This window comes from Corapipo altera, unplaced genomic scaffold (assembly GCF_003945725.1).
Source record: "Corapipo altera isolate COAL_440 unplaced genomic scaffold, ASM394572v1 57, whole genome shotgun sequence".
Taxonomy (NCBI): Eukaryota; Metazoa; Chordata; class Aves; order Passeriformes; family Pipridae; genus Corapipo; species Corapipo altera.
The window spans coordinates 2410931-2431601 of NW_020884905.1; the positions used below are offsets into that span (position 1 = coordinate 2410931).

Genomic DNA, 20671 nt, shown 5'->3' on the forward strand with positions numbered 1-20671 from the left:
GCTGAAGCTCAGTAAATTAGAGATTCATTTTATATTGTCAGACCTGATCCTACTAAATTCAGACGTCTTTCACCATTAACTTATTTGAGATCCTTTATTTCCATCTAATGACTTTATCAGCAATTGCCACCATTATCACATTGGTGCCAACAAGTAGACATGCTAATTCATGTGCCATTAAACAGCATGCATATCCATAGGGGAAGGCTGGAAACTGTCTTGGGAACAGAAATTAATGAAGTTTCAGCACATTTGAATAAATCTGTAGGCACTTGTGTTGCAGAAGATTTTCATCAACAGCCTTTATAAGAGTTTGGAAACGGCAACTAATTTAAACACATCAGCATCAACAGACAGAAACTGCAATAAGGTGGGCAAAACACAACCAGATGTTGTGATTTCTGAAAACCTAGTGTGCTCCCAGGGAGATGCGTGTTTTTGAAAAGAAATTATTTCTCCGTATGCTTTAGCAGACGAAGTCAAAGTATGTTATCTTGTAGTGAATGGAAAGACTCAGAGATAGTGGGACATTCCATAGCTTTAGTTGACTGTGGTTGGAGCCCAAGATACTCTAAGCCAAACTTCTTCATTGAACCCTTCCATGGCCAAACGCAAACAGAGTAATTTATATATTTGTGGTGCAATAAGCAAATGTGTCCCAGTCAGTTTGTCCATGTTGGGTAAGAGTGCAAGGTGAGCTTCTCATTCGTGTTTTGAAGGGAGGCCACTGCACTGTCTGCCAACACCAGCATCCCCAGCCAGATGCACTATTGATATACTATAGGTACCAATGATCATTCTGTATTAAGAGAAAAATGTAGTTATGACATTTCTAATGACCGCAAAATGGTTTTTTTCCTGTGGTTTCTCTCTTTGCTGTTCAAGGAACCAAAGTCAAAGAACCTGAAACAATGGTCAGCCTTGTGGAAAACTAAGGCTGCCAGGTCACACAGTTTTAGTCAGAGAAAAAGTGTTTACCTTCATGCATATCTTCAACTGGGCAAAACTGGGGATGAGACAGTTGCCCTTCCCTCCTGTACATTTCCAGAACAGAAACTGCATAAACAGAGAGAGGAAATAGCATGTGTCATTTTTTTTGCAAGGAATCTGAAGATACTGCTCTTGCAGGAGATACAACTCTCAAGCTCTCTTTCAACATGCTGAGGCCTGATAGAAGAGTAGATAATTTCCATGATGATATTTCCATGAGGTTATACAGAGACAGGAGAACTTCTCCAAGGAGGGCAAAGGTTCCGGCCATTGGCCTCAGTTCAGTAATTCACAGCTCGGAATGCCACTGCAACCAATGCCAACAATGTGGAAGTGCAGAAAGCAAATGAATCAAATGTTACCACCAGAGAGCACCTCACCAGGGAGCAGAGCACATCTTGGTCCCAGGGTTTGGATGGGGTGATTATTCCTCTCTGCCCTCTGCAGAAGGAAGCTTCACTCCTGCCCCAAGCAGCACCACACTGGCAGTGGAGCTGTGCCGGGCACTGGGCGGGCACCGCAGCACAGGCAGGGGCTCCACTGCGAGCTTTGTGCAGCCTTCTCTGCACTGACACCAGGCCACAGAGCGTCTCCAAGATAAGGACGGCAAGCTGGAGTTTGTTTTTAAATTCACAGCAAGCCAGTGCAAAGAGCAGAGAACATGTTTGATGCATTTATCATAGCCTGTGCTGCTAAAGAGATTCAGTGAGTCTCCTAAATTAGTACAAGCTCCTGAATCCTAAAGAAACATAGGAGGGTCTTGTGAAGGAACGAAGGAGGCAGACGGTTTCTGCAATGGAAAACAGCAAATTATTTTTGTTAGAGGATTTTGGAGTTCCTGAAGGATCATTTCTACTGGTAGCCAAGATGCTAACAGCTATAAACATTATAAAATAGCAATTCAGCAGTTATTTCTTCAGTCACTCTCACTATGGGATGTTTGTGATTTTAATTAATAAGCTTAATATCTTCAGCTGGATGGATTTCTGTTTTCTTCTGTGCTCTGTCTCCTCTTTATTTTTCCAAGCAATAACCTAAAATATAAAGTACTGTCCAGAGCGTAACGGAGTGGACTAAAATATAAGAATCATAAAAATACTTGTTTACAATACAAGGCATGGATTAATATTAGCAAGTGTTTCAAAGCAGTGAAAGAACATTTGCAGCTCCCACCTTTATGATCAAGTAAATCCTAGCTTTATGCAGAAAATAATATTCAATAAGGAATACAATCTAAATCTTGAATTATATAAAAATCACAACACGTTTTTTCTGTTCTCCTCTAAAATTCAATAAATAGTTCAATAGATCATCTTTATTCCTTTCACCCTTCTGGGGAAAAAATGATTCTTAGGCAAAGAGCTTGCAGACGAAATTTCAATCTGAAAATAACCTTTATAGCTGAGTTATAAAACAATGAGAATAAGGGTTTATGATGTGAAAGTTGATGGAGGCTTTACTGCTTTGGCATGATTGGTGAAGCTGTATTAAAAATAAATATATTATAAAAAAAAAAAAAAACACAGAAAACCCACAGCCATTCTCTGTCCTTTGACTAACTAATAGAAGCTGTATGCTATCACGGCCATATAAATCTAAAGTCTTAAACCACTCCGCCCTTATTATCTCTTCCAAAAGAAAAATGCTTATAATAATACATATATTGACTTTAGCTTTTTGTTCAATAACAAGATTTACTGCCCCACTCTTCAGTCAATTGTAACCTCTTTGGGTCAACAAATCTCGATACTGATCTCAATAGAAGTCAATACCTGCTTATTACTTACCTCCACATTTAGACGCCTATCGCAAATTCTTATGGGCATCCCCCTGACAAGCAGAAATGAATACTTTCTCTTTAGTTTTTATACAAAATAGACTTTTGTGCTTTTCACACAGTCATTTTTAAAGCCATGAGATGATGTTGTTAGAAAACAATGTTATACATTTATTTCTGGAACTAAGATATAAAGTTGTTTGGCTTCTCTGTTGTTTCTACAAAAATTCAGAGATCGACTTTCTTGCAATTCCTACTTTTTTCTCCCATGTAAGATGTAAATCAGCAATCTGATATTTTGGCTTGACCAATGGAGAATGGTAAATAACAGTAGAATTGAAAAGCTATGTAATGATACGCACACTAACATCTCAGAAGTTCAACGGAGAAACATATCAATCACTTTCTTAGTTGCATTTGTATGAGGCTAACATAAAAAATGAGGTTGAAAATCTCTATCATACCTGCATTTGTGTATGAATTGATTCTGTACTTACATAGAGTCAATCTTTGTATAATCTATTTGGTACCTAAAGGGTCAAACATTTGCTATGAGAGGATAATCAAATCAGGATTTTATGTCTCATATGTGAACAGATTAAATGGGTATCTATTTACCATACAATCCAAAGGCTTGTATAAGAATCTTATCACAGAGTTGGACAATGAGAAATGCACTTTAAAATACTGTCTCATTCGACTTGGTCTTGAAAATTGGATTCACTTACATCATGTGTGTAAGTAAAAAGGAATTTGTTTTATTTCATAATGGAAACTGAGAAAATACCGGTACAGAAGTCTTGAAAAGATGGCAAGGAAATGTCAGAAGTTATGTTCAAAAGTGCCTTTAGAAACATCTGAAGCACCTGCATCACTGTACTGGTCCTTTCCAGTTGTACTTGCAGTATAAGATTAGTTGTGTCAACAGACAGCAGTTGGAGCAATGACCCTAACTTTGAATACTATTATTTTGCTCTCTTGTCTTCAAATCTTCCTTTCAGAACATCACAAATGGCAATGAGAGTATTTGTACTTCCATCAATGGAAGGATGGCAAGGATGGAAGGATAGAAAGAAAATAATGACTAAGAAAACTGTATATGGAAGACATAAATGTAAAATCAGTTTTTAAGTTTTTCCTTTTAGCCAAGCCAGTGCAATTCATATAACAGTATGTAAGGCTTGCTTAATGTTGCACATTCCCATTGCTGTCCCATAACATTTGCATTATCCAAGGTAACATGAGGCTATGCAATCTGCTGTAACTGTTTTCTTGCATATGCCCATTAAATCCTGGAGTCTGAAAAACTTCCATAAACTGAAAATTTAGATGTGGTTTATGCACAGGAGATCCCATTCTCAAATTACTGACACCAGGTTTGCATATACCATAGGGATAAATGTAATGTGATGCATGAGAATCATGCCTGGACTTACCCAAGAACTGTATTTGACTAATGAGGTGAGCCAATTCAAAATTAAATAGTTTTTTCAGGCTAAACAAAATCAATATTATTTATAGGATGTGATAGTAGGCCTGAAAAAAAACATTTCTAGCTTTCAAAAAATAGATAAAGCTATATTGATTTACAAAACATAAGGCATTAGGCTGCTCAGATACACAGAACTGTCATGTAAAAGATCTAGGTCAAGAAACACCAATGAAACTCCCATTCATCTCATTAGTCAAGAAGCATAGTGAAAGGTCAACAAGGTTAAAGGGCTCTGTCCAGTGTCTGATATTCCTGCAGGATGACAAGTTATTCTTTATGACCAGGTTTAATGACTATCTCCGACAGTCCACTGAACACTGTCAGCTTTCTGGGCTGAGGGGCTGCAGCAGGGAGGCACCAAAAGCCTCTACCACACCCTATCCCCAACCATGGCTGACCCTCTGCTGAGCCCAGTCTAACGACGGTGCCATCATTTACACCCTCATATGTAGAGAACCAGATTTATAGGATGTTTTGATCTAAACCACACATGGATACATAACTAGGAGACAAGGTAAACCCACCTTCCTCACCCCATTCTCTCTGCTGTGGATCTCCATGAGAAGGAGGAGTGCAAGTGTGCTGCTGAAGAGCAGACAGAGTGGGATGAAGCCAGGAGTTATAATCAAAAATGTATATAACCCAGAGCTGCTGCATGGAACTTCTTTGTGCATACCAGGAAATAGAGCAAAGCTCTATTTAGCAGGGAGAAAAATGTTAAAAGTAAATTACAGTAGCTTCCACAGAGTAGAAGAATCCAGGATTTGGTTTCTGTTCTAGCAAATGGTGAGGATTGTATTTATTGAACCTGACTGTAGTACATTTCATTCACAGGAACTGATATTAGCAAAACAATCTCCAAATTAAAACATTAGTGCATTTTTATGTGATACTGTTTAAAGTGTGTAGACTTTGGATACCATAATATGAAAGATGAAGGATATAATGCTGTAATATGAAGGGTGACAATAATTAACACAGATGAAGTGCTGGTAGAAACACAGTAGAAATTTGACAAAGATCAGAATAAGAGAAAGTGAAGGAAAGAGAGGGACACTAGAAGATATTTCTTGAGGGCAAAACTAAGGTTAAAGGATGGTCATTAATGTGTTACTGATGCTCCACAGTTATAGTGAGGCCTGTGCAAGTGAATATAAAATAAATGCTATATATACTAATAATAGTTGTGTAGCACCAGCTAGATGCAAAGATGCAGAGGACAACAGGAAGACTGGTCTAAGAACAGAGACATTCTGCCCTGATTGTGGCAAAGACCTTGGAAGATGCTCAGAGGGAAGAAATCTCCATGGAGATTCACGAAAGCTGTTACTTATTATTATTTTGAGGAGATATTTCTAGCCCTGCACAAGCCCCGAGGGCCATTCACATTTCCCAAAAAACCTTGAACATGAAATCTAACTTTGAAATGGGAAGAGCTAAATGTAAGTGGTGGTTTACAATTTTCTGAGGGAGGATGTGGGCTATTTACAGCCCTGTATGTGCAGTGGCATCACAGCCCTGCTACCACGCCATGGTTCCAGCTTTGTGAACCCATCTTGTCCAAGAATCTCCTGAGAATTTACGGTATCACGTCTCAACCCATCATGTTCCATGTTTGGTTTCAAAGTATCTTCATGTTAGATTATTGTACTAACAGAGAATTCTGGAACAGTGTATTTATAACCCAGAGACGAACAGAGAGACGAGGAGAGAGGCAAATACAGAATTGCTCGGTTTACTCTGTGCTAACATAGCCACCTAATTTTTTGAAACAGAGTTCAGTTGGTCAGGTTATAAACCACTGTCACTATTTGTAAAACCTGAGCTCCCTCACTAATTCCTATAGCTGCAGGATTAATAGGACTGATTATGGCTAGCATTTGACTTGATGACACTAGTTGAAAATGTTCAGTTGTATTGACAATTTTCTACCATCAATCTTTTAGATGACAAGAGATATGAGGTTGATGGAACTACCAATGCAGCCAAATTTTAAATGGGGTTTTGACTGCAAGGCTTATTGTTATGAGAACCTCTCAGGTTCCTGCACATATTTCACTGGCAGAAGGAAAAAAGTACTATTGTGTTATGTATTCTGTTCAAGTTTCTCACTTGGAAATAGTTATGATTGTCATCCTTGGTCAGGTTTAAATTGACATTTTTATCACAACACTGCTGGCATGATACTGCAAGTTACTTGCTTGTGAGTAGTTATCAGCTGGCAAAAATTTAAAGGGAGGTTGGCTGATTAAAATTATATACCAAGAGCTATATGGAGACAACAAAATAACCAAAAGCAGCCAAAGGGAGCAAGGATTCTTTAAAAAAAAAAAAAAAAGAAAAAAATCTTTTCAGAGAAAGGAAAATTATACATGCAAAAGTCATAAATCGCACATCTTCATTTAATATTTTATAATAAAAAAGCTAATAATTAAAACTGGGAGGGTTAGGTCAGTCAAGTTTTACAGCTGAGCGCACTCCCTGAGCATGCCCAAATCAACACTTATGAGATTAATTTATAAGCTCTTCAAATTCTGAATCTCCAAGGTTTATGCTGTCTGTGCATTGTTTGTATAATGCAGTTTTATACTACTAAAGCACTGTAAGGGGATTATTTTCATATTCAGCATATTAAAGATACAGCACAATTCATAGATATCGTACTGTGTTCATGCCTGAGATAGCAGGTACAGCATCTCGTGTTCTGATTATCTATGAAGCAAATGTAGAAACGTGGATGTTTTGGGAGAGAGTGTATCCTTAGTGAAATTAATTCCCCAATGGTTTTATTAAAGTCTGCAAATTACATTATTTTCCCATCATATTTGAAATATTGCACTTCCTTAATGCTTGCTCTAACCCATGGCATGCCATCTTCCCTGGGGTGTCTAGACATGGTGTCTTAGATTTATGTGTATGATCTCAGTGTGTTACAACATCACTCCTGACTAATGCATTATTACAATACTTACATATATTCCCAAGTGTCACTGTTTTGATTAAAAAATCACCAATCTGCATATGCACACCATCTGTGCTTCAGAGAAGCAAAACATGCAGGATAACATTTGCCTTACTCCAAAGGAAATTCAGATACTACTGAAAAAACAAATGGGAACCCTTTCTTATGTTTTGTTTTGCAAGGCAACAAAGAAAATGAATACTGTTTCTACAAAACAATAGTCTATGCCTCTGATGCTTTAAAACATAAGCCTTTTCCACTCTACAGAGTAAGGAGATTTACCTTTAGTGAAAACGCGCAAACAATCTGCCCTTTTAGAGATAGCAAATAACATGGAAGGGAAACTTACTGCTGCAATGAATTTTAAAAATCTCAGCTCAGATGCAAGAACGGAGGACTTTTCAGCAGAAGGGAATGTAGTCAGCAGCGAGTCCTTTCTCAGCTGAAAGCTGCAAGAGTGGTTGTAAAAGATGAATGAGGCCCTTGCTTACTGGGGTGAAATGCTTTTAAAGGACAAGAATCTGCTTATCTTTGATTGATTGCTCAGTCTGATACTTTCCTTTATAAAGTTTATTGACTACAAGCCCATAAATCAAAGAAAAACAAATCACAGGTTCAATTTGGGGGGCATTGACATCCTGCCATCTTGCAGCAATAGCTTAGAAGTCACAGGGCAGGGAAAAGGAGGGATAGAGGGGACTCATGGAGACAAAAGCATTTATTTCAGGCAAACCATTATTTAAAATGTTTGTAAATGATTATTCATTTGTGCCCTACCACATCTTTAAGTCAAGAGAAAAATGCAGACAACCAAGCTACCCAGATTATTATTCTGAAGTCCTTAAAAGCAGAATTTACAATTAACAGACATAATTCTCACTGTGCTGCTGCATGTGTCTCTGGTTTTGTGAGATTACAGTCACATTCCTCACCCGTTGTAAGAATGTTACATTTACAATTTAAACTACCAAAGCAAGACTCAGACTTCTTTCAGGTTGCTTTGAGGGCTTGGGAAACTCAAAATCTGTCTACTGAAACACCCCATACAGTTCCTTACAAGGAAAGCACTAGCCATAGATCTTTCTCATATGGGACATACAGTATAATATGACAGCATGATAATACAGATTAATTTGTGCTGTTGACCTTGACACACTATTCTATTGTGTCTTCTTTGAAAGTCAGCACTCAGGTCACTAGAACATCTGGTGTTTAACAAAAAAATCCCATTCTGAAGTGCTAAATGTGTTGCAACAAATGGTACTGTACTATCATTATACAGTGCAACCTCACTGCTAGGGGTCTAATTTCAAGGCTACCCTGACTGATCTACATTATTATTAGCGGCTTGGTAATTCACATCTTGCCACAGTACACAAAATACCTAATTATCAAAAGTAGCCTTTTAAAAGCTGGACTGTGTTCCACGTAACTTGGACTGACTGTCACTTTCTTTCCATTTTATCTTTGGAGACATCTGGAAGGGCTAAGCCTGCACACTGGTGAACATCCTGGCCTTGACCCAGCAGAGCACTTCAGCATTCACATGCATTTGTATACACAGCCTCTATATTTTAGCAAGACATGCTTTTAGGTTATGTATGTGCTAGCCCACCTTGTCGAATGTATGAACTGGGTTCACCACATCAGTTGGAAATTGCACAGTGCTCAGTATTGTATCTGGCCCATCTTATAACCTGTTACTTTCAGCTTGTGCTCAAATTTTTCATAGTGGTCAGCACTGGGAAAGGCTGATGCAACCTTTTACGAGCAGGTTGAAGACTGGGAAGATGACTGGTAGCAAAAAGTAGCAGCTCTGTTTCACAGGAGTATTTACATGCAAAAGGTCATGACTGCGCCCTAGAAGGTATCTCAGCCTCACTGCCCCTCTGACACCACTGCCATTCCCATGCCTCTCTACCACCACTCTGCGAGCTCTCTGCTTCCCGCAGAGATTCTCCATGAAACCAAACATACAGTTTGTGTTGGTAGAATCTTGGGGAATCTCACAAAGCTTCCATGGGAAGGATTAAGCATTTATAGGGGTGTGATGACCTTTGCTTGACCTAAAGCAGGTCACACCATCAATTAGCACTTCAGCTTTCCCAGTTAGTACGGATACACACAACCCAAGTTGGGCTCTTCCAACTGTACCGTGAGTCACAGTGGGCTGATTCTCCCCTGCTTCACAAACCTGGAAATTTATGTCCCAGCAAAACAATTATGAAATGCTACTACTCTACCTTTTCATCTAATTTGCCCTCGCTCTGCAAGCAGAAAGAAATTAGCCCTGAGAAACATATTAGTAGCCAAGTACTGTGCCTCTAACAATACCAACATTTTTTTAATAAGGTGAAAGAAAATCTTCACTATCAAGAGCATGGAAAATTACTATAGGCATCTATGAACTAAAACATATGAGTCTCAATGCCTGACAAAGGACCAGTACCTTCAGCTGTGGAGCAAAAGGAGTACAGCAAAGGTGAAAGCGCAGGTGTATTTACAAAGAGCAAGGGATGCGCACGCTGAGCCAAGCAAAGATGGGGCAACAGGAAGAGGCTCAAGGTCGTTCAGCACAGGAAAGTAATGACACAGGAAAGTAATAGCCCAGAAAATGCCTTTGACTCACAGCAGGGCTGGAGGAGAAGGTATCTGTTACGCTGTGGCTTAAGCTCAGGCGAAGTAATTTTCAGTTGTTTTAAATAAGATTTCTGCTACGAGGTCCCAGCTGATCTCCATGAGAAGTTTATTTATAGTTACTGAAAAGAAGAAAAAAAAAATTACACCACTGAATGAGAAGACAGCATTAAGCAATCAGTCACCAAAGACCTAATCTCATTAACTCCTTCTAAGATTTCAGTCATCAGTCTATAGTTGGCAGCTAGTGGAGAACTGAGTACAATGAGATCTCTTTTAAACATTATTTTTTCAGGCCATCTTCCTGATCTTTTATACTTGTTTGTTCTGCAGTTTCGTAGAAGCTATAAGTGCTGAAGGAAGTAGAGAAAATCTAGAAAAAAAAATAACCTGCTCTCCTATGCAGCTTCGTGCTGCTGGGTCAGTGATTTACAAAGACAAGGTCCTGCTGCAGGGAAGCTAAATGGAGTTCATTATGGACATGGAAGTTAGCAGGGCCAAAAAGGTGAGGCTCTAGGAAAGAGGATGAAATAAGAGCCTAACAAGTGTGGATTTTACTTCCTCGGTGCAATAAGGACAGCTTTTAACTACCAACTACTCTAAAAGATAATATATCTAGATAATAGTTCCTTTAAGATAGGTATTGTTCCTATATACTACAACCATAATGTTTTGCATGTACTCAGGAAAATGAAAATCATACTGTATTACTTAAAAAATTCTGTGTTGTGCTGCAATGAGAATCTTTGATTTGCAGACTGAAAATTTAGAAAAATTAGTAAAATGGAAGCATTTAAGTGGAGTGGAATGATGCCATTAAACCTAGATAGGGACATCAACCTCAAATCCCCACAAATCTATGAGTTTGTCACCAGTGCTCAGTGCCTTGGGAATGCCAGTGCTTCCTGGGGGGTACTTCCTAGCAGCTGCAAACTTTCCAGAGAAGGAAACTAGACAGCTTGTTCCTACGGCACGGACAGAGCCTGGAACTACAGCCAGCAGACACCGAGATATGAGAGGATTTTCTTGGCCCTGAAGTCTGCAAGCAATAGCAGACTTGTGTCTTGCTCACAGGTAATTTTTGGCCACACAGTGCAGTACTGGGTGCCTGGGCAACACTACAAGGATCAGCTCTCACAGGGTGTTGTATTTTCTCCCTCATATAGCAGTGACTAATCTTTCTTTCAGTACTTCTGGTTTAGGTCATTTCCACTTTGATTTTACACTGGCACTAACCCTACAGTCATTAGAGAACCTGAAGTTTTCTGCTACAGCTGCCAGTGTCCTGTATTACCAAAGAGCCCAGATGGCTTTATCACAACCCTCCCACAGAGATGTTACAGTAGCTGGCAGTCAGTTGGTGACATGAGACGCTGGCTACTGTAGAAGTTACTTGTAAGTGGGGCTCACCTGCAGAAGATGTATGAGATGGTAAGGCTAGAAAATCAAGTACATCTCAAAACAAGTTACCTGGTTAACCTCAAAAAATCAGGCCCAAAGCAGTTATTAAAAGTCAATAAGATGTATGCCAACATCTTGTTTATTTCTTCATTGCTAATATTTCATTGTGATATAAATAATTCTTTTGAATTAATAATTATAATTCCACTTTTGGGGGGAGGGGACTTCAGACCTTTTATGAGATAGTATCTAGGAGATGATCTGTTCTAAGCAGCCCTTAGAACAGGCAGGAAAAATCAGATGTAAGAGTAAATTAATGTGATATTAACTTGCTTCCAACAGCTTGTTAATGGAAGTGAATGCAATAAGCATCACATCCGAGAAGCGGGAAACTGTCCCCATTTGTACTGTTGTGCAAACCAAACCTCAAAATAAAGGAAGAGCTGCTTACCACAAGCATCCCTGAGCATGCCTGAACAACTGCAGTCTCAGCAGAAAAGACAGAGATGAAACAACACAAGCCCAAGTAAACTAGGCAAGAAGAAAAAATGTAAATCATTAAGATAAGAACTTTGATTACACCTCCTAGGACTTTAGAGCCACACTGGGGCTGGTACAGCCCCAACAGTCCTCTGTGATTTAAAATTCTTAAGTATTTGGGTGAAAACCTGTCTTGTAATAGCAAAAAACCCACCAAACGCAAAACCAAATAATACCTAAATAATTGCAAATAACTACCATAGTGGTACATGGTGATAATCATTATAAGAATATTGCTAAACCATGTAAGATATTGACAATATCATACTTTTACATTTGCTCCCATTGTTACATACTCTCAGACTCAAAGAGAATGGAGAACCTAGTTTGTTATTTTGGTCAGATAAGAACAGTTATAAAAATAGATTAACTGTCAGTATCATGAATTAATATCACAAAAATATAGAGGCTCAAGTAATAGGCTTAGGCCATAAGCAAAGGAGCAAAAACACAAAGCTTATGCTTTGACCTGGGAAAGCATAGCCATATCACTACTGCAGAAAAATGCTTAGCTAAAATGAAATCTGTATTTAATAATTCTGTGTGCTTTTAAAATCTACATTTTGTTTTGTTCTACATAGTGACAGCTTTTCATGTTAAACCATAACGTACTAGCTACAAAAGCTGATACTCAAGTTAAAAACCTACAGCTTTTAGTTCATGCTTTCAAGGTTTTTTTCTTTTCCCCCCCTTTTTTTTTTTTTTTTTTTTTTTAAAGAATCTCTGAACGTCTAAATGATAACATTTTTCAAGTAGCTGCTCCTTCCCTGGAGTTGAACAAAATAGAAAAGATCAAAGTTAGTGCAATCTTGTTCAAAGGTGAAGAGGTGAAATCTTATGTGTGCTGGAGGATCAGAGCAAAGAGAATCGTACAATGCTTAGTGTGCGACACCTGAAGCCCACTTTCATCAAGGTACCTCATTTTCATCTGAATTCACAATGTATCTCATTTAATGGTAAAATAAGGAACAGCATAGGATTAGCTTGGTTACAAAGAAGATAAACCCTTGCTCAAGACTAAAAATTAAACATCAATAAAAGGTGAAAGTGGTCAATTTTTTTTTTTAGAATTACTAAATTCACCATGTTAAATTCTGTAGTCCTTCTTTAAGTAACATTTATATAATTGAGTAAGATGAAGCCATTACACCCATGATCTTTCAAGAATCATGATGCTGTTGATAGCTGAGTTTCCTGAAAAAACCCCACCATGTTTTGAAGGGGGTTGCAGAGAGGGACATCTAAAAAGGGTATGTTTTTTCCATAAAATCTTCATGTGACTGATGTGCCCTGACATAATGTATCACAATGAAATACAGCTGCCAAAAAAGAACTTCAAATTAAGCCCTTTTCTGGAGTAAAGAGGGAAAAAAAGTGATAAGAAAATAGGTACCTTTTCAGCAAAAGCTTTTAATGCTTTAAAATCACGGCAAGTAAAAAAGTAAAAAAGTTACCTCAATTTTGTCTAAGTAACTAGAAGCTAAATGGGGGGGAAAGGGTATGGAAAATAATGCTCCAGCCTCTGTGAGAATTGGAGACATCCTGAGCACAAGACACAGGAATAAAGGAGGATTTAAATGTCCTTGTCCTACCTTGGCATTTTTAAACTCATGGAAGATTCACTTTCAAAGCACTGCGAATTGCGCTACATTATGCTAATAATGCTGGTCTGAGAATGTTTTAGCATAAACCCAGACTTACACATGGCAAAGGGGTCACAAACATGCAAACATTCAGCAGCTGAACAGTCACATTTCACTTTTTGCTTTTTGACTACATAGATTTTCTTTTGCATATGTCTCTGGGCTGTTGCTATAGGGCTGTCCTAAATTCCAACCTGTACTTTGTTGCCTAAAAGCAATAAGTATTATGTATATATTGTCTACTACAGGTCAAACCTTGACCTGAAAATCAGGTCTCCTCAGGACTACTATAAAGTCTTTTATACACAGCCCTCTTAGGAGGAATCCCACCCAGCTACCTGCCAAAGCATGTTTGTCAGGGATTCACTCAGCACATCCACACCCAAATTCCCACCTTTGTTTTCATTCAAGCCTCACATAAAATCTGATAAAAAAAGTGTTAAGTCTTCCAGTGTTAGGTCCAGAAAATGAACTGCTGGAAGCAGAGCATGTAGGGTCTGCTTGCTGGGCATGAACTGAGGTTCAGGAACAGAACAGAGACAAAGGTGATGAGACACTCAAAGAAGAAAAATAAAGAAAGCTCATGCAGGCTACCTCCAGCATAATATATGTGCATTATTAGACTAGATGCAGCTGAACCTGTCACCAAACTACTACCTCATACTAGGTCAGAAATTATGTCATTCAAACTTCAATACCTCCCAGATTGTCAATTGTCACACATTTCTAATGGTTTTCCTCTTAGCTACATAAACATCCACTTCCCATCTATCACAAAGTATGATCTAAGATACATATAAGCAGGTCCCAAAGGGGTGACACAACATGCTGGTTCACACATTTTAGCACAGGGCTTAGAGTAGAGAAATGAAGCTCTTATCATTTCTTCTTTATCTGTGTTTCAGGCCACCATTTCTTATTTTACATTTGGGGTGCAGAAAGAATTTATCTATTGTCCTACATGTGTTGCCAGTCTTCTGCAGTTAATCTGAGGAGATAACTGTGAAAGTGCTGCAGGCAGACTAAATCTCTTGATGACAAGGAACCTCTACATGTTTCATTAGCAACATTACATTGACATATCTAAAGATCAGTCATGTTATGCAGCATGCAGTGGCTGACTTGCAAACAGAGATTGTGCTGCCTCTGTGTCTCTATGTTTGAGTTGGCTCTTGCATTTGGGTAACAAGTAGGCCACTGTATTTGCTGCTTTGAAAGGGCTCACCTGCTGGAATTTCAGACTTCTGAAGTGCTCCACAGATCTGGCTTCAGGTATTTCTTTTAACCAAACATTTCTGCAGCGGTCAGATTCTTTCAGCAAACCTCCAAAGCTACCCCACACACCAATGCTTTATGTAAGTCATGAACAATGTGCTGCAAGCACAAAGATGGCTTTTAGTCACCAAAGACTATGCCAACAGCACTGTGTTCTGAGGCGTAGCTTCTCCTTCCTGTGCAACTGTCCCGTTCATCCGCACAACAGAAACACGCGGCCAGTCACTGTTCTGGTACTCGCGACAGTCTCACAAGGCGGGATCATAGATCAGATGTATTGTACTGTTATTGTTCCTGTCTGTATTTGTATTTGTTATGGACTATAAACCCTGATGATCCCATGAAGGGCTGTGACCATGAATTCCAATTGGCTGAGCAGTGCTATTTCATGGAGGGGCGAGTCCAGCGGTAATGAATTCAGTCAACATAATGATTTCAGTTTCACCGCACTGCTCCGCTTCCTGGGAACCTGCAGAAGATGAGTGACTGTGTCACAGTCATAAATTCATACACATACGATGCTAAAATTTCTTACAGAGCTTTCAGTCCCTGTGAAATGTCAGACTAATAAATATGATGATCGTATTTGCTATTTGGCAAAAATATTAATTAACCTGGAAAAGTTAATAAAAATATATTCCCCAAAATTATGCAACAGAAAAAAATTTTTTTTTTCTTATTCATGGTTATATGAATGCAAAATGCCATGGATTCTTCATCTTTAATACCTAAGGGATTTTCAAGCATATTGCTTCCATAAAACTTGGTTCATCAGTACAGTACACAGCCCAGATATGCATATTTAATTACTCTGAAAGTAATTTACTTGTACAGATGGTGGTATTAGAAGGTCTTACTTCAATTTAAATTACTTCTATTTGAAAAATAATGTTATTTTGCTATGAATATTGAGTGAAGAATTCACTCTTATTACAGATGAATAATACTTGACAATTGTAATTAATCTGTGACTTATCTAATACTTCCTGGATAAACATTTTCTTTCCCATTTTACAAATCAAAGCATCCTCTTTCCAGGAGGCTGATCCAGTAGCATTTCATATCCAAACCTGTTTACTGGAAGGGACCACAGCATGCTTTTGGGGCACATGAATAAAAAGCCACAGAAGAGTTTGTTGAACACCCTCGAGACTTCCCAAGGCAAAGAGATGTTTCAAAATTGTTTGCATCTTCCTGTAAGATTAAGCAGGGATTAAAGCAAAAGGGTGCATTTCAGGAAAGTACCTACCAGGCACAAGATCTCAGGAAAATAGTGACTTAGTGTGAATATTGGGAGTTTGGGAGAATCTTTAATGGGAAAGGATCCAAAATATCCTGGACAGTGAGCTCCCTCAGCAGCACAGGTAGCAGGGCCATGTGGAATACCCACTCCATCGCTGTTGTGGTCCCCTGCCTGCAACACCCAAATAACAGCAATTCCCAGGAGCAAGCACGTGGCAGAGGTAAGGAAAGCTAGCAGCATATTGCATTAAGTCTTACACACTTCCTGGGAAAACACATCTGCTTCTCAAGTGAGATTGTTTTCTTGTACAGCACTCTAAAAGGTCTACATGTGTTTGTTAGACTTCCTTCAGTGAATGTCCGTCTTTATTAAAGCAATGGCTATCTCGAAGGGGGCTGACGTGGTTGCTATGGTAAGCATTCATGTTTTATTGAAGACTAAATGGCCACAACCCACATAAAGGGCTCCCGAGTGGCCCTAAAATGTGTTCTGCCTTCCCTTTCCACCACCTTTCTCCTCAGGACAAAACAGTTTTTTGATAGCTGATCTGATTTTGAGAGCCTACCCAGAATAAGGCACTTTGTCCCTTCTATCTGTGTAACTTTAACCTTGTTGTCTGGATTTAATGCAACAAACCCTGTGGAACTGATTCAGAGAGCTGGAAAGCACCTGAATTTCCCACAGAGTTTTTGGAGGAACTGGAGATGATGGGTGAGCTGAGCCACTGTAAGACTGCTAGAATTACATGCCTTTGTCATATTAAAACTGGGGATCAGGGGGCAGGGAGGAAATATCGCACTGGCTGGACCAGCAATGCTGCACAGCCCAAGCTAATCATACAGCCTGGAGTGCAAATGTTTAACCCAGGCAAGGCAACCTGGGTGCTGGAGCAAAGAAAAGGAACAGGATACATCACCTCATGAGCAAATCTGCTCCTGCTATAGCAAAGGGGCTATGTGTCTGGCATTCAATTTACAGACTGATTTTCTTTTTATTTATCTTAACTAAGAAAAAACTTTACCTCCTTTGGCTTGCATGTATTCACACTTACACAGAATTTTCGACAGCACCTTTTTCCAGGAAATCTAAGCACATTTGCTTTCACTGAGTATAAAAAGGATGGCGGTCACATTCACATTATTCAACCCACTGCTTCAGTCTCTGGGTGCCAGAATTGCACCAAGCGGTTCCTGCACTGTTGTGCAAGGAATGCTTGGAACAGGGCAGTGTTCCTGGGCTTCTTATCCCTAACATTTCAACCACACTTTTCTCAAAGGCATTTCTCACCAAGTGTTATCTCTCTTGAAGGGAATGTGATCCTTATGCGTCCTCTTCATAGCCAAAGTGACCCCACAGGCTCTCCAACATGACTACCATCCCATTCCTCCAAACACAGTGCCACACTGGCTTTAACCCTTCAAAGACCCATGACAGCCATGTGCAAAAGCCAGAGGTCCAGCATCAGATCAAAGTGTGCCTGCCCAGGCACAGGTGCCGGGTTAGCAGCTGGTGGTGAACAAGTTGGGGAGGGCAAGGATGGCCTGTGTCTGTAGTCAGAGGGTAGGTGGGGAGGCTGAGGTTGTAAGTAACAGTTCTGTAGAAGTACAGGAATGAGGGAAGGTGAGTCAGGAATCTGGAGAAGAGGGGGAGTAAATAGATGAAAACCGTAGGATGGCTGTGGTTGAGCTGCTCTCAATTATGATATTTCTCTTTTTAAGTATACCCTTTTAAAGCATGGGAATTCAATGCTCGTTTGTATTTTATAACACAGAGCCAAAAGCCCAAAACAGAAGAAGCATCTTAACAGTTCTGTCCCTTATTTTCATACAAATTCACACACGTGAACTCATACGCATATAAAGTCAGCCTCAAACACAAGATCCATGGTAAGTTTTTCAACAAAATAATCCTTTAGACACTGATAAATCAAGCAACAACAACACAGGGATATCATAGCATCACTAAAAATGTCACCACAGTTAACAAGCCTGCTTGCTTCAACAAAAAATGTTGGTGAATAATTATCCATCAGTTAGCACGTTAAGAAAAACATGAGTGGTGCTCCTTGCCCAAAAATGATGGGAGTGGAAACATTGTTTTCTTGCCAGGTTATTTTCATTTCAGGAAGAGAAATAACCAGGGGAAACATGGAGAGAAGACTGTATAACAAGAAGCAATACGAGGGAAAGAAATCCTTCATAATTATGCCATTGCCTCTGCCTTTCTCACAATCAGATTCCTCCCCTGTACCACACTGTGCCAAACCACTCACATGCAGGGCATCCTCCAGATGAATCAACACAGTGGCACACGGATTCAAGTATACATCAGAGGCACAGAGGAGGTGTTTGATATTGTATTTATGAACAAATCGGAGACAAGAGCTTGGTGGGGGGCTTTTTTGGTGGAGGAGAAGTAAGGGAAATAAGATTGTATGCCAGCTTGAGAGAAAAAACATCTCATTATCTTTTTAAAATTTATATTAACCACAGACTCTGTTCAGCTTCATCCTCTAAGTGATAAATTAAAACAGCACACAAGCAATTTGTAGATTTGTTTCTTTATCCATCACTCAGAAAATACAGTATGAAAGACTGCCTGCACTATTCCAGGTTCCTACATCCATCATAATGCTACACACGGGAGTAGAGGGGCTGAACTGGGGCACAGTGTGCTGCCTGCAGTGCACAAAGGTAGCCCCAAGTGCCAGCAGCCAAGCACAGCCAAGCACCATCATCCCAGCCAAGTACAAAACTCCTCCCTAGCACAGGAAAAACTCCATTTTGGGCAATCTCACCATAGTAATTCCTTATTTTACTTTGCTAAAGCAAAACCAACTGATTTTGTTCACAGGCCACCAGGTGTGACCACAAGCCATCACAACCTCACAGCTGCCTGGCAATTTCCCTGAAACCAGCCCACAAAGACTTTACTTTTGTTCAAAACCACTGCTGATGAAACACAAAACTTTTTTTCAAACAACTCTTAAGTTGTCCCACCAATAAACATCTATTCAACAGGTGGTAACAGAGAAAGGACCACTAAAAAGCACAACATCAAAAGCTGACAAAAAGAGAGACCTCAAAGGTTCAAGTCTTAGGTCCAATAATATAATTAATCCCTTGAATGTTCAGCCTCTTCTTACAAAAGTTATTAGCATAATTGTGTTCTACTGGTGAAAAGAGGATGTCATGCCAAAAACTTCATCATGTCCCTTACCTTTCAAGAAGCAGAACTAATCCCCACTCACAGATAGGGCCTCGTACCCAGCTTGCTCCTGTCTGTAAAGTCTCCCCTGTACAGCCTTTTTTTCTTCTTTTATTTTTCCTTCTCTAAAATAGGAAAACCAGATATGGCAACCATTAATCAAGCAAGTAATAAACTTAATGTCAGCTGAGGGAGAAGACAGAAGCTGAGGAAAGGCAGAAAAGACACTCCAACATATCTCCTGAGGCAGACAAGACACTCCAATGTATCTCTTTCTGCAACTGAATGGGATCTCATACAAGATCCTCACAAAGAATGAAAATTGCCATGTTTCAAGTATTTTATTGGTAAAAGAGTTGGTCAGTAGGTCATCAGGCACATAAAATATTAATATTTGCATATATACTGATGTGCATATTAGTGACATGGAAAAATCTCTCAGTGACCCAAGTAAAGGCTGACCTAGGGCTTTAGAGGTTGGCTATGTGATTTCAGCAGATGTTAAGGCCTGGGTGGAGTTAAACATGGGCCGTGAAATAGAACTGACTTCCAGCGTCAGACCATCGGTTGAGTGGGACACATCCTTTAGAAAGCCACAAAGTTTTGGTAGTTATTGCACAAGTCTCAACAGGAATCTTTTCCAGTGCCTAATTACCTCCACTCTCGAAAATGTGCAATGTACTCAAGTTGTAATTTTCCTGGCTTTAACCTCAATTGTTTGAGGGGTTTTATATGTATTTCTGATACATCCTCAGCCATGTTACAAGTCTTCAGGTAGTGGGAACCTTCACTATACCCAGCTTCACTATTCCTTGCTGCTAGTTTTTTATTATAGACTCAAGTATGTTCTATCTAGCCTCCTCAGAGGAAAAAAATGCTTTTTTTTTTTTAATTAAAAAAACCCACTCAAACTCCAACACTGTCAGTGATATGAAAATGAATCATCAGATTAAAAGATTTTTTTTTCCCCTTTGTGTTGTGTAAAAGTGCTTATAGCAAGAGAGGGATACAAATTTCAGGGGGAGGGAATGAATGTATGGTTCAGAGAACGGGTATGTGTGGGTATGTGTGTACCAGGGGGTCACCTGGGGGTGTATTTGCCTTGTCTGAGCACATAATATCATAGTACTATGGGCAAACTGTACAAGCCCTGGTGTATTCCCCTAAGTAAACTCTGAAAACTTAAAATGCAGTAAATTATGGGTTTCGCAAAAACTGAAAATAATCAGTTAATCGTAACTGAGATTGATTTTATATTTGAATTGAGTGCTCTACCCCAAACCAAATTTTTATTAAAATCAATCACCTGATGTTTCTTAGATTATTTATTGCATCTTTATCTCTATTACAGATGTCAGTATGAGAAATTAGCTATTATTATTACCTTATAAATATATAAATTAAATCATGAATTGTACATAGCTCTATATATAACATGTCCCTTTGACACATTTTTCTTGTACAAAATGTCTGTAAAGTGCCTGGCCTGAGACTGAGTTTTCTG

General features: G+C 39.2%; 1 long non-coding RNA gene across 1 annotated transcript in view; it reads right to left on the minus strand.

Moving 5' to 3' along the window:
* Positions 1–17550, minus strand: part of LOC113951127 — a 33376-nt gene extending 15826 nt beyond the window's left edge. Inside the window, exons 1-2 of the long non-coding RNA XR_003529048.1 lie at positions 17248–17550; positions 9851–9980 (exon numbers count right to left, since the gene is read on the minus strand). This is a non-coding gene — a long non-coding RNA (uncharacterized LOC113951127). The remainder of the gene's footprint in view (positions 1–9850; positions 9981–17247) is intronic.
* Between the last annotated feature and the right edge of the window lie 3121 nt (positions 17551–20671).